General features: G+C 43.7%; 1 long non-coding RNA gene across 1 annotated transcript; it reads right to left on the bottom strand.

The window, feature by feature from the left end:
- Positions 1 to 2,664: 2,664 nt before the first annotated feature.
- On the bottom strand, positions 2,665 to 10,365 carry LOC137340940 (uncharacterized). The gene is made up of 3 exons (XR_010966912.1): positions 10,307 to 10,365; positions 8,625 to 8,672; positions 2,665 to 5,810 (listed from the first exon to the last, which is right to left on the bottom strand). It is a non-coding gene; the product is annotated as an uncharacterized lncRNA (long non-coding RNA).
- Positions 10,366 to 11,172: the final 807 nt, after the last annotated feature.

Genomic DNA, 11,172 nt, shown 5'->3' with positions numbered 1-11,172 from the left:
TCTCTTATTCTCCCTTAGTCTGACCCCAGTTAATACTGTACTATTTCTTACTCTAGTGCTATCTGTCTCTCCCAATCCTTTGTGTACTATGTTTCTCCTTTCTAATGCTGCATCCTCATGCTCATCCCCCTGCCAAATTAGTTTAAACCCTCCTCCACAGCACTAGTGAACTTCCCCGCAAGGACATTGGTCCCAGTTCTGTTGAGGTGCAGCCTGTCCGGCTTGTACAGGTCCCACCTCCCCCAGAACTGGTCCCAATGCCCCAGGAATCTAAAGCCCTCCCTCCTGCACCATCTCTCCAGCCACGCATTCATCTGCTCTATTCTCCTATTTCTATACGCACTAGCACGTGGCACTGGGAGTAATCCTTAGATTATTACCCTTGAGGGCCTGTTCTTTAATCTTTTTCCTAGCTCCCTAAAATCTGCCTGCAGGACCTCATCCCTCTTTCTACCTATGTCATTGGTACCGATGTGGACCACGACCTCTGGCTATTCACCCTTCTCCTTCAGAATGTTCTGCAGCCACTCAGTGACATCCTTGACCCTGGCACCAGGGAGGCAACATATCATCCTGGAGTCACGTCTGCGGCCGCAGAAGCGCCAGTCTGTTTCCCTATTGAATCCCCTATCACTATTGCTTTCCTGACCTTTCTCCTCCCCCCCTCTACAGTTGAACCATCCGTGGTGCCATGGACTTGGCTCTGGCTGTACTCCCCAGAGGAACCACTCTCCCTCACCGGTATTCTGGTTAGAGAGCGAGATGCATTCAGCAGCCTCCTGCACTACCTGCCTGGTCCTCCTCGTCTGCCTGGCGGTCACCCAGTCCCTCTCTGCCTGCACTCTCTTAAGCTGCGGGGTGACCAACTCTTGAAATGTGCTATCCACGAAACTCTCAGCCACGCGGATGCACTGGAGTGATGCCAGCTGTTGTTCAGCTCCGAAACCTGGAATTCGAGCTCCTCCAGCTGACGACACTTCCTGCGTATCTAGTTATCCAGGAGCCGGGAGGCGTCCTGGAGTTCCCACATGGCATGGGCCGTGCATTCGACGGATCTGAGCTGTCCTGCTATGCTTCTATTAATTAGATTACTAAGTAAACTTAGCAGAAATAAACTAAAGACTAAAAAAAACTCACCAGCTACTCACCAATCAGTTCTATCCCTTGTGCTGACATCACTTCAGGTTTTTCTCCTCACTCCCTGGGCCTTGCTTTTTACCTGCTCCGATGCTCCGCCCCCAGTCTCTCGCAGGTCCGCGCTCGCTCTGGACTCCGGGCTCCCGATTGAGGCCTAGTCCCTGGACCTTGCTTTTTACCTGCTCCGATGCTTCACCCGCTATTAATAGCACATATGGTATCATAATAGGTATAGCACAGGAGGCGGCCATTCGGCTCATTGTGACTGCGCTAGCTCTTTGAAAGAACTATCCATTTAGTCCTATTCTCCTGCTCTTTCCCCATAACCCTGTAAATTTTTCCTTTCAAGTATTTATCCAATTCCCTTTTGAAAGTTACTATTGAATCTGCTTCTGCCACCCTTTCAGACAGTGCATTCCAGATCATTACAACTCGATTCGAAAAAATGTTTTCTCATGTTGCCTCTGGCTCTTTTGCCGATCACCTTAAATATATGTGTCCTCTGGTTACTGACCCTTCTGCCACTGGAAACAGTTTCTCCTTATTTACTCTGTCAAAACCGTTCATGATTTTTAACACCTCTATCAAATCTCCCCTTAACCTTCTCTGTTCTAAAGGAGAACAACCCCAGCTTCTCCAGTCTCTCCACATAACTGAAGTCCCTCATCCCTGGCACCATTCTAGGTAAATCTCTTCTGTACCCTCTCTAAGGCCTTGACATCCTTCCTAAAGCGTGGTGCCCCAAATTGAACACAATACTCTTGCTGAGGCCTAACCAGTATTTTATAAAGGTTTAGCATAACTTTTTTGCTTTTGTACTCTATGCCTCTATTAATAAAGCCCAGGATCCCAAATGCCTTTTTAAACAGCCTTCTCAACTTGTCCTGCCACCTTCAAAGATTTGTGTACTTGCACCCCCAAGTGTCTCTGTTCCTGCACCCTCTTTAAAATTGTTCCATTTAGTTTATTCTTGCTACCAAAATGCATCATTCCACAGTTCTGAGTTAAAATTTCACCTGCCATGTGTCTGCCCATTTCACCAGTCTGTCTATGTCCTCCTCAAATCTGTTACTATCCTCCATATTGTTTACTACATTTCTGGGTTTTATGTCATCTGCAAACTTTGAAATTATACTCTCTATACCCAAGTCCAGGTCAATAATATATATCAAAAAGAGCAGAGGTCCTAATACTGACCCCTGGGGAACACCATGGTATACTTCCCTCCAGTGTGAAAAACAATTGTCCACCACTACTCCCTGTCCCCTAGCCAATTCTGTATCCACGCTGCCACTGTCCCTTTAATCCCATGGGCTTTAATTTTGCTAACAAGTCTATTATGTGGTACTTTGTCAAATGCCTTTTGAAAGTCCATATACATATCAACCACACTACCCATGTAAGGAATTTAGGGTCTTTCCCAGAGATTCATGGATCTGGATGATAGTTCAGGCAAGGAAAGCGACCTGACGCGGTAGTTTTGTGAATCAAAGTGCTTCTTTTATTTAGTAATTTAAAAAGAGCACATAGCAAGCATGAAGCAACTTAATTAATACAAGTATTACTCTACCCGATAATACAAGTGGGAGTTTGCAACGTTCCTTACTTAATAATTTAAAAGTGCACAAGCAGGCATGAAGCAAAGTGAGCAAGTAACAGATACAACCTTATGCATTGAAGCAGTCGTCTAGATCCAAAATTAGGGAGTTGATTACTGTGGTAACAGTTGTGTCAAAGTCCTTCTCATTAAGGTTTGTCTTTTCACCAAAGTTTAGAGACAAAGTGGTTTGGTCAAAGTCTCATTGGAGGAACTCATGCTACAGTCGTTAACTCTTGAAGCTTCTCCGATGTTGTCTGTCTGTTTTGACTGCTATGCTGTCTTATCTTTATATGCTTCTGAGCAAATAGGTGTGAACCAAGTTACGAGAAGGCCCAATTTGTCCATAGCATTAAGATGGATAGCTGGTTGGACCATATGAACCTCTTATATCACACCTCTACGCGAAGCCAGGTGTCCTATCAGTTCTTTGTCCATCGCAGTTGTTGATATCAAAAACCTTCTGGAAGCTTCTCCTTATCCGTTATTATTGAAAGTCGCAGCCTGTCTACAGTTTCTGTACTATATTGCTCCTGCAGTGTTAAACTGATGTTCAACTATCCAATTTAAATAGTTTGCACTTTGCTGTTTTGCAATTGTGCATTTACACTGTAATGTCCCGAGCACGTTAACCCTGGCTTTCAAATGTACTGTAAATGTACTATCCAAGTGAATGTCCAAATCACTAAAGGGACTGGTTAATCCTATATGTTGAATCATCCAGTAGCTCAGAAGAGTAAAATGGGGTTTGACCCAATGTCCAAAATCCTTAAACCCTCATCAACCCTCTCCCTTACTTCATCAAAGAACTCAATCAAGTTAGTCAAACACAATTTTCCTTTAACAAATCTGTGCTGACTTTCATTTATTAGCCCATACTTTTCCAAATGCCAATTAAATTGGTCCCGGATTATTGTCTCTAAATGTTTCTCCACCACCGACGTTATGCTGACTAGCATGTAATTGCTGGCTTTATCCCTCTCCCTTTTTTGAACAGGGGTTAACATTTGCAATTCTTCAGTCCTCCAACACCATCCCCATTTCTAAGGAGGATTGGAAGATTGTGGCCAGAGCCTCCACAATTTCCACCCTTACTTCACTCAGTAAGCTAGGATGCATCCCAACTGGACCGGGTGACCTTTTTATGTTACACAATGAAGCACTCATGACCTAGTTCTATATTTGCGCTCACAGTCTTACTGAAATATTTCTAATTAAGCCTCCGGCTGATGGTAAGGTTTACTATTATTGTCATTGAGTGCAATTTGTTTGTATCACTGTGCCGCACCACTGACTACAGGCATTGATTTTAGTTATTCCATCAGTGCAAACTGATGCTTCAGCACATCAAACATCCCCATGATGCCTTTTTGCCACATTTGGCCTATGCAGCCAAAAAATCCAGCAGTTTCCTGCCATCGGGATGGGGGGTTGCTCAGGTCCACCCCAGCCAAGCCATGTCCCCTTCAGCTGCAAGAGGGCCAAACTCAATGATTTGAAAACAAAAATCTACCCTTTTTGGAGGGTCCAGGCCACTCCCTTTGCCTACCCCCTTCTCTCCCTAGTGGGGCCCAATTACACCATCTGGAGGGGGTATGTATTATCATACTTGGCATAACAGCCTCCAATCCTACACCATGCCCTGACTAAGCTGGGGAAATGGGAACTCCAGTGTAAGGATTCCCCACCCCTGGCTCTGCCCACTGACATCACTGGATTTTTAAAGGGCAGGTGGGGGCAGGGCAATAGGAATGATTGCCCGGCGGAATTGGTAGAGAACTCATCCCATTTTCCGGTCATCCCTTATTAGCATGCAGTAGGCAAGCTTTTTCTTTATTATTCATTCTCGGAATGTGGAAATGCTGGCAAGGCTAGTATTTATTGCCCATTAATAGATGCTCTTGAAAAGGTAGTGGTGGGCCGCCTTCTTGAACCGCTGCAATCTGTGTTGAAGTTGTTCCCACAATACTCTTAGTTACGGAGTTCCACGATTTTGACTCAGCGACAATGAAGGAATGGCAAGATATGTTCAAGTCGGGATGGTGTGTTATTTGGAGGCGATGATGTTCACATGCACCTGCTGCCCTTGTCCTTCTAGGTGTTAGAGATCGCAGGTTTGGGAGGTGGGTGTTGAGGAAAGCTTACCCTGCAGCCATGGTACACTGATGGTGGAGGGAGTGGATGCTTAAGCCAGTGGATGGGGGTTCCAATCAAGTAGACTGCTTTGTCCTGGATAGTGTTGAGCTTGAGTGTTGGTGCAGCTGCATCCAACCAGGCAATTGGAGAATATTCTATTACATTCCTGACTTGTGGCATGTAGATGGTAACGATGCTTTGGGAAGTCAGAAGGTGCGCCACTCACCACAGAATACCCAACCTCTGACCTACTCTAGTAGCCGCAGCATTTATGTGGCTGGTCCCATTCAGGTTCTGGTCAATGATGATCCTTAGGATGTTAATGATGGGAGACTCGGTGATGGTAATGCCATTGAATGTCATGGGGAAGTGGTTATGCTCTCTCTTGTTGGAGATGGTCATTACCTGGCACTTGTGTGGTGCATATGTTACTTGCCACTTATCAGCCCCAGTCTGGATGTTGTCCAGGTCTTGTTGCACACAGGCACGGACTGCTTCATTATCAGGAATTGCGAATATTGCTGCCAATATGAAACATGCTTCCGATAGGCAGCTTGCTGATTTGGTTGGCAGGAAATCCAGCACTGCTGCAGACTCTAAAGGGCCTGCAGCAGAAGGCATGGCATGTGTATGCATTTACACCAAGACCTGGCTGCAGTGTAGAAATGTAATGATCTCACCAGGAATGCAAAGGTAAGACTCCCCTTCACATCTTTCTGCACAGCCCAGCAGGACCCTACCTTCACCTTTACATAATCAATCATTTCCTTCTCTACTTCCTACAAGTAAGCAGGGAAGATCACTTCACCTCTTTTGTTCATAGACCTCCATGCAAAGTGGTGTGACTTGCAAAAGATAAGGGTTCCATGGTGCATGATGACTAGAGGCAAAATGTAGTCCATTCACATTTTATCCAAAGACAGAAAGAAGTGTTCAAAGCCTAAAATATAACAGAAGTTCAGTAAACTGACATTTACCCCAGTTCAACAAAATAAAAAGCAGAAAGTTGGCTATATCTGTACTATAAACTTACTCCATATGACGAATGACATGGGGCATTCATTCAGTGAGGTAGCCTCATGGGCATGAGCTTCATTTTGGTGTGCCTTATGCTAAGTGCCTATGTTTCCAGCAGAGCCTGTAACTCTTTCTCATTCTGGGTGCTGGTAATAGCACAATGAGAGGATGATTGGCACCCAAGCAAAATCCTAGGATGACTCTCTACTGCTTAATCACACTGTAGTATAATTAAGCAGCAGAGAGCTATTTTGAGACTGAACTCTGGCACTAACCATCTTTCTATCAGGTCTGCACCAAGAGGATACTCCATGGATACAATCCTAGAAAATTTATACGCTACATAGTCAAAATTATGTTAAAAAGATTTAGAGCCAAAAGCATTCTTCACAAACTCTCTAACAGACAAGGACTCAGACTGTTAATCATGCCATTTTACTGACGTGTGGGGATATACTCAGTGATGCCCACGTTGCACATATATTTTTAAAACATATTGGGCTGTACTTCCCTCTGAGGTTCTGGGAAGATGGGACTTCTGCATACCCCTCCAACTCTGCCCCAACCCCAACTAATTTCCCTGGGATGTGGTCGTCTGATATGCACAGTGGGCTCCTACCAAAATTGCCACCGCCAAGAGGGAGCCCTCCAGTGCCTGATTGCAAAATCCCAGCAATGAATAGGCTGTCAGGCAATTAAAGGGGTAGAAGAGCCCCAAAGACTGGAAAATCGGTATTACCAAGACTTACACCAGAAAGTGAGTGAGGGCCAGACTGGAAGGAGAGGAGGCTGCTACAAGGTCCTCTCCTTCTGTTGGGCACCTCAGGGCCGTTATTGCCAGTCCCTGGGCCCACCGCAACCTTCCCACGGAGGTCCTAGGAGGCAGCAACCAGGAAAACCCGCTGGGTACCTGGGGCCTCGTGTCCCACCGCCATTTGCAGGGAAAGTGTCCCAATAGGGCAGGGGAAGATAAATCTAGGCCCAGGTGGGTCAGCAGTAGAACTCAATGCCAGATTTTGCCACTCCATTTCAGACTGGATAGTGGAGGAGAATCTAGCCCATATTGTCTCAAACATGCTTCCTCACTTCACATAGACCCTCATACAACACAGTCCCTCAAACACATACACCAGTGAATTACCCCAAGGCTTCAATAATTTAATCTGTGTCAGCATATAAATACAGCTGCTGTTGTATCTGCCACAATACATCCTGATTCCATTTCCATAATGACACTTACTACAAGGACAGGCTCAATAACACAAATCATACCCAGCAGGAGGTTTACTTTTTACAGAAATCACAAGAAGTAGTTAGTTAATTATCCTAATGATTTAACAACTGCTTTATTAAACCCGTGTTAATTATTTATAAAAGGATGGTGTTAATATCATTAAACAACTATTAATTTTTTGTGGTTAGGATATTACATCTTTGTTGAACATTAAGTTATAGCAGGCATTAGAATGAAACATTACCAGAAATTCTGATACTGCATCACAAGGGAAAAAAATACTAAAATGCATCTTAATTTTTCAAGATAATATCCCTCTTCTTTAAACACAATGTTGTAAAAAAAGGAACACTTTCTCACAGGATGCAATATAATAAATGAGCACAACAAAATAGTATTTCACTGTAATTTGTTTTTCAAATTTAATACACACACCAATTAAAAATAATACTTTCTTACATACTGAGGATTTGTTATTAAATCATTGCCAATATTACTAAAGATGCATTTGTGGAAATAGGAGTTTGTCAGCAGGCAATAAGTTAGACTAGTTTCATTTCCTGTGAACCTTGCTAATGGGTAGTCAGGAGCGTGTCGTGATAGTTAGCTGCTCTGCCCCGCCTCAGCTCATCTGCTGCTGAAACCCCCATTTATGCCTTTGTTACCTCTAGGCTTGGCTATTCCAATGCTCTCCTGGCCAGCCTCCCATCTTCCACTCTCCATAAACTTGAGCTCATCTAAAATTCTCATCCTTGTTTTCAAATCCCTGTAACCTCCCCCAGCCCTACTACCCTGCAAGGTTTCTGCACTCCTCCAATTCTTGCCTATTGCGCAATTTTAATCACTCCACAATTGGCAGCTATGCCTTCAGCTGCCTGGGCCCTCTCTGGAATTCCCTCCCTAAACCTCTCCACCTGTCTACTTCTCTCTCCTGCTTTAAGATGCTCCTTAAAACCCATCTCTTTGACCAAGCATTTGGTCAGCTGTCCTGATATCTCCTTGTGCGGCTCGGTGACAAATTTTGTTTGATAATCGCTACTGTGAAGCGCCTTGGAAGGTTTTGCTACGTTAAAAGGTGCTATAAAAATGCAATTTGTTGTTGTTGTTTAATCTGGCCTGTCCCTTTAAGGCCACTGCTCAAGTACTCTCTGTGGTAAATAGTCTAAATAGGTATGTCCTGAGATCAATCTGAGGCTAATTGCTGAGGGATGTTTCTGTAGATTGGCAGCTGCTAATAAACTCCAGTTCCAGTAGCTGGGAAGACACTAAATTATCAAGATCAGAGAAATGAATGAAGCAGGAAATTAGTGGTGTTTTCCTATAACTATAATGAACAATTTTAAAGATTTTGTGGTGTCAAATATGGAATGTAATGGACATAGGCTAAACACAAGACTATAATCGTAAAATGATCAATAGAATGTCATACATGAAGAAATTCTTTGCAGCTGGCACACCAATTTAAGCATGTTGTTTAATTGTAGAGGTTAATAAGCAACTCACTTGATTATATAACGTTTCTTCCAAGTTGTCATTCTTGTCTGTCACAGCCTGATGGAAGATTTGCATAAACTGTCAAGGTTGATATCATCAGTGTGGAGGGTTTGAATTGATTAATGCAAAATCTTTAGATCTCATTAATGTAAAATTCACCTGCATCAAAGCTGAAACAGTAAGGAAGGCAGGGAAAATTTAGGGATTAGGGAATGGGAAACAGAGGCGTTCTTACAATTCTTTTTCCACCAGTGAGTCTTTGAAATAGAAAGTGTATTTCTATATAAATGTTCCTATTTGTTGTTAATTCATTCATAGACACTTCAGCCCCTTCCCCCAAAAGAGGGTCAAGAATGGACTACAACCGAGAGGAAAAGGGTATAATTCCCCCCCCGCCCCGCCCCCTCCATCCCCAATGACAAGTATTATTGTCCACACATAAAATTTATGGCCCTCCCGTCCCACTGAGTAATAGTTGTGGCCTGTAGAACCCCCTGCTGAGTAGGGGAAATTGTTCCCAACCACTTCCCCCCACTTAACAAGGAAATCTTCCTTCACTCTACTGTCCCTCCAAAGAGCATCAAAATACGTCCTGTGGAACTGTATTCCCCTACCACGAATCAACCAAACATCATCCAACCCTCCTCCTCCTCTTCCTCCCTACTTTTCCTCCTGTCCACTACCCCCTAGTCCCTCTACCCCATCCACATTAATCCTGCCTGACCAGAATGGTGCGCTTGGTAGTGACTCCCCGGGGTAGAAATTAGTCTTGGGGCGGTAGCGCAAAGTAGTCGGTACCGCATGGGCCGCCTGTTATACGCCCTGCCCGATATTGAGATCCATTGAAATCAATGGAACTAAATATTAGTTGGGCATATAACGAACGGCAGATGCAATCCTGCTCACTTTGCACGACTGCTGAAGATGAGTTTCAACCACCCCACGTGTGCAACGTCACGATGGATTAATTAATACTAATAATAGCCGCCAATTTACAGTTTTCATAGAAAATGGACAGAATTGTGGAATTCAATCCTAGAAATACTGGTAAAGTTGCCAGAACATTGTGATAAAAATTCAATTTGACTTGTTCAGTGGGTCTGATAATACATTGTGCATTACATGGCATAACAACCCATTGAAAGGTAACAGCGCATTATTTCAACACTGAAAGAGGTTTGTTACTGGTATGAAGCATTTTTTTGTTTATAATGCTTCAAATATCTTTGTCGCACTCAAAAAAAAGTATGTACAAAAAAAACTGCAAGAATACAAACTGCTGGAGCCAGAGACCTCAATTGTTATGGGGGGGACGGAAAGGGTGCGGGCGAGGTGGGGAACGTGAAATAAAACTTCCAGGACTCCCACCCGGCAACCGACCAGATTCACTACCTGGCCGCCGGATGGGAGTGGGAATTCAGCCGCAGGCGGGTCCCTGGGGGAAAACAGTCTCGGTCCATCAATGAGCTGGGGATTCCCTTGACAATGGCCTAAGAATCAGGCGGGTTGGGGATTCCCTTCTTCGCGATGCGCAATCGGGGGAATGCCAAAGACTGAGGATTCAACTTAGATCGGGGGTGCCGGGGTTGGGGAGGCCCAAGGACTCCTAGCGGGGCCTCGGGGGAGCACTACTGCTGCTCCTCCTCCTAGCCAACAAGGAGTTCAAAGAGAGGGAAAGTTTGAAGACTCACTCAGGGCTCTTCGGGCCAGTCGGCTTCTCCCGCCGTGTTTCTGCAGACAGCGCGGAACCTGCCCTGCGTGGACCTTAAAATTATGTTGCGGCACCAATTAAATCATCGGCAGCGGCCTGCGTGGCCGAAAAACAGGCGCAATGCCATTCAATTTCTCGGCCCCTGTTTCAATTCTGGCTCAAGAATTCATTGGCTCGGTGCTTTTACGGTCTTATTAATTTTACCTGGAAGGAGAATTTAAAATAAATGTGATGCAAATTGAATGCCTGGATTAATTCCAAGCTTTAATGAAAAATAAGTAGGTTTAGTAACTTTTTTTATTCCCTGAATTGATTCGGTTGTTTAAATAATTGTTTATCTCTTTGGTTCAAATGATTGTGGTTAGCACAATTAAACTTAAAAAGATTATTAAAATAGTCGAAACATATATATAATACATTGTAACCATCCTTCACATTTCAGTGCAAAATAAATGATTTGAAATGTTACTGATAAATTTTAAATTAGTGTCTATTTTCAAAGTTTAATTGGTTGGCTATGCTCTCAAACTGGGAACATTATCACCTGGAATGTGTAGATTTTCACTTACCAATTTTATGCAAAGCGCTTTGAAATGTAAAGTACTTTCAGCCTATAATATGCAAACAATACTGGGTAGGCAGGAATTAATTGTAGAGGATAAAATAGGTCCAAAGATGATGAAAGTACAGATATGTAGCAGCACATAGTATTGAAGGGCATCACACACCTCTGTGGCTTTTCCACCAACTATCTATTATTTAGAGTTGAGATAATATTGTTATGATTTATTAATATCTTTTCAACTCAGATATATTGGTGCACACTCATGTTTGTAGTTAATAGTA

Source organism: Heptranchias perlo, chromosome 22, assembly GCF_035084215.1.
Source record: "Heptranchias perlo isolate sHepPer1 chromosome 22, sHepPer1.hap1, whole genome shotgun sequence".
Lineage (NCBI taxonomy): Eukaryota > Metazoa > Chordata > Chondrichthyes > Hexanchiformes > Hexanchidae > Heptranchias > Heptranchias perlo.
This window is presented reverse-complemented; position numbering and strand designations above follow the sequence as displayed.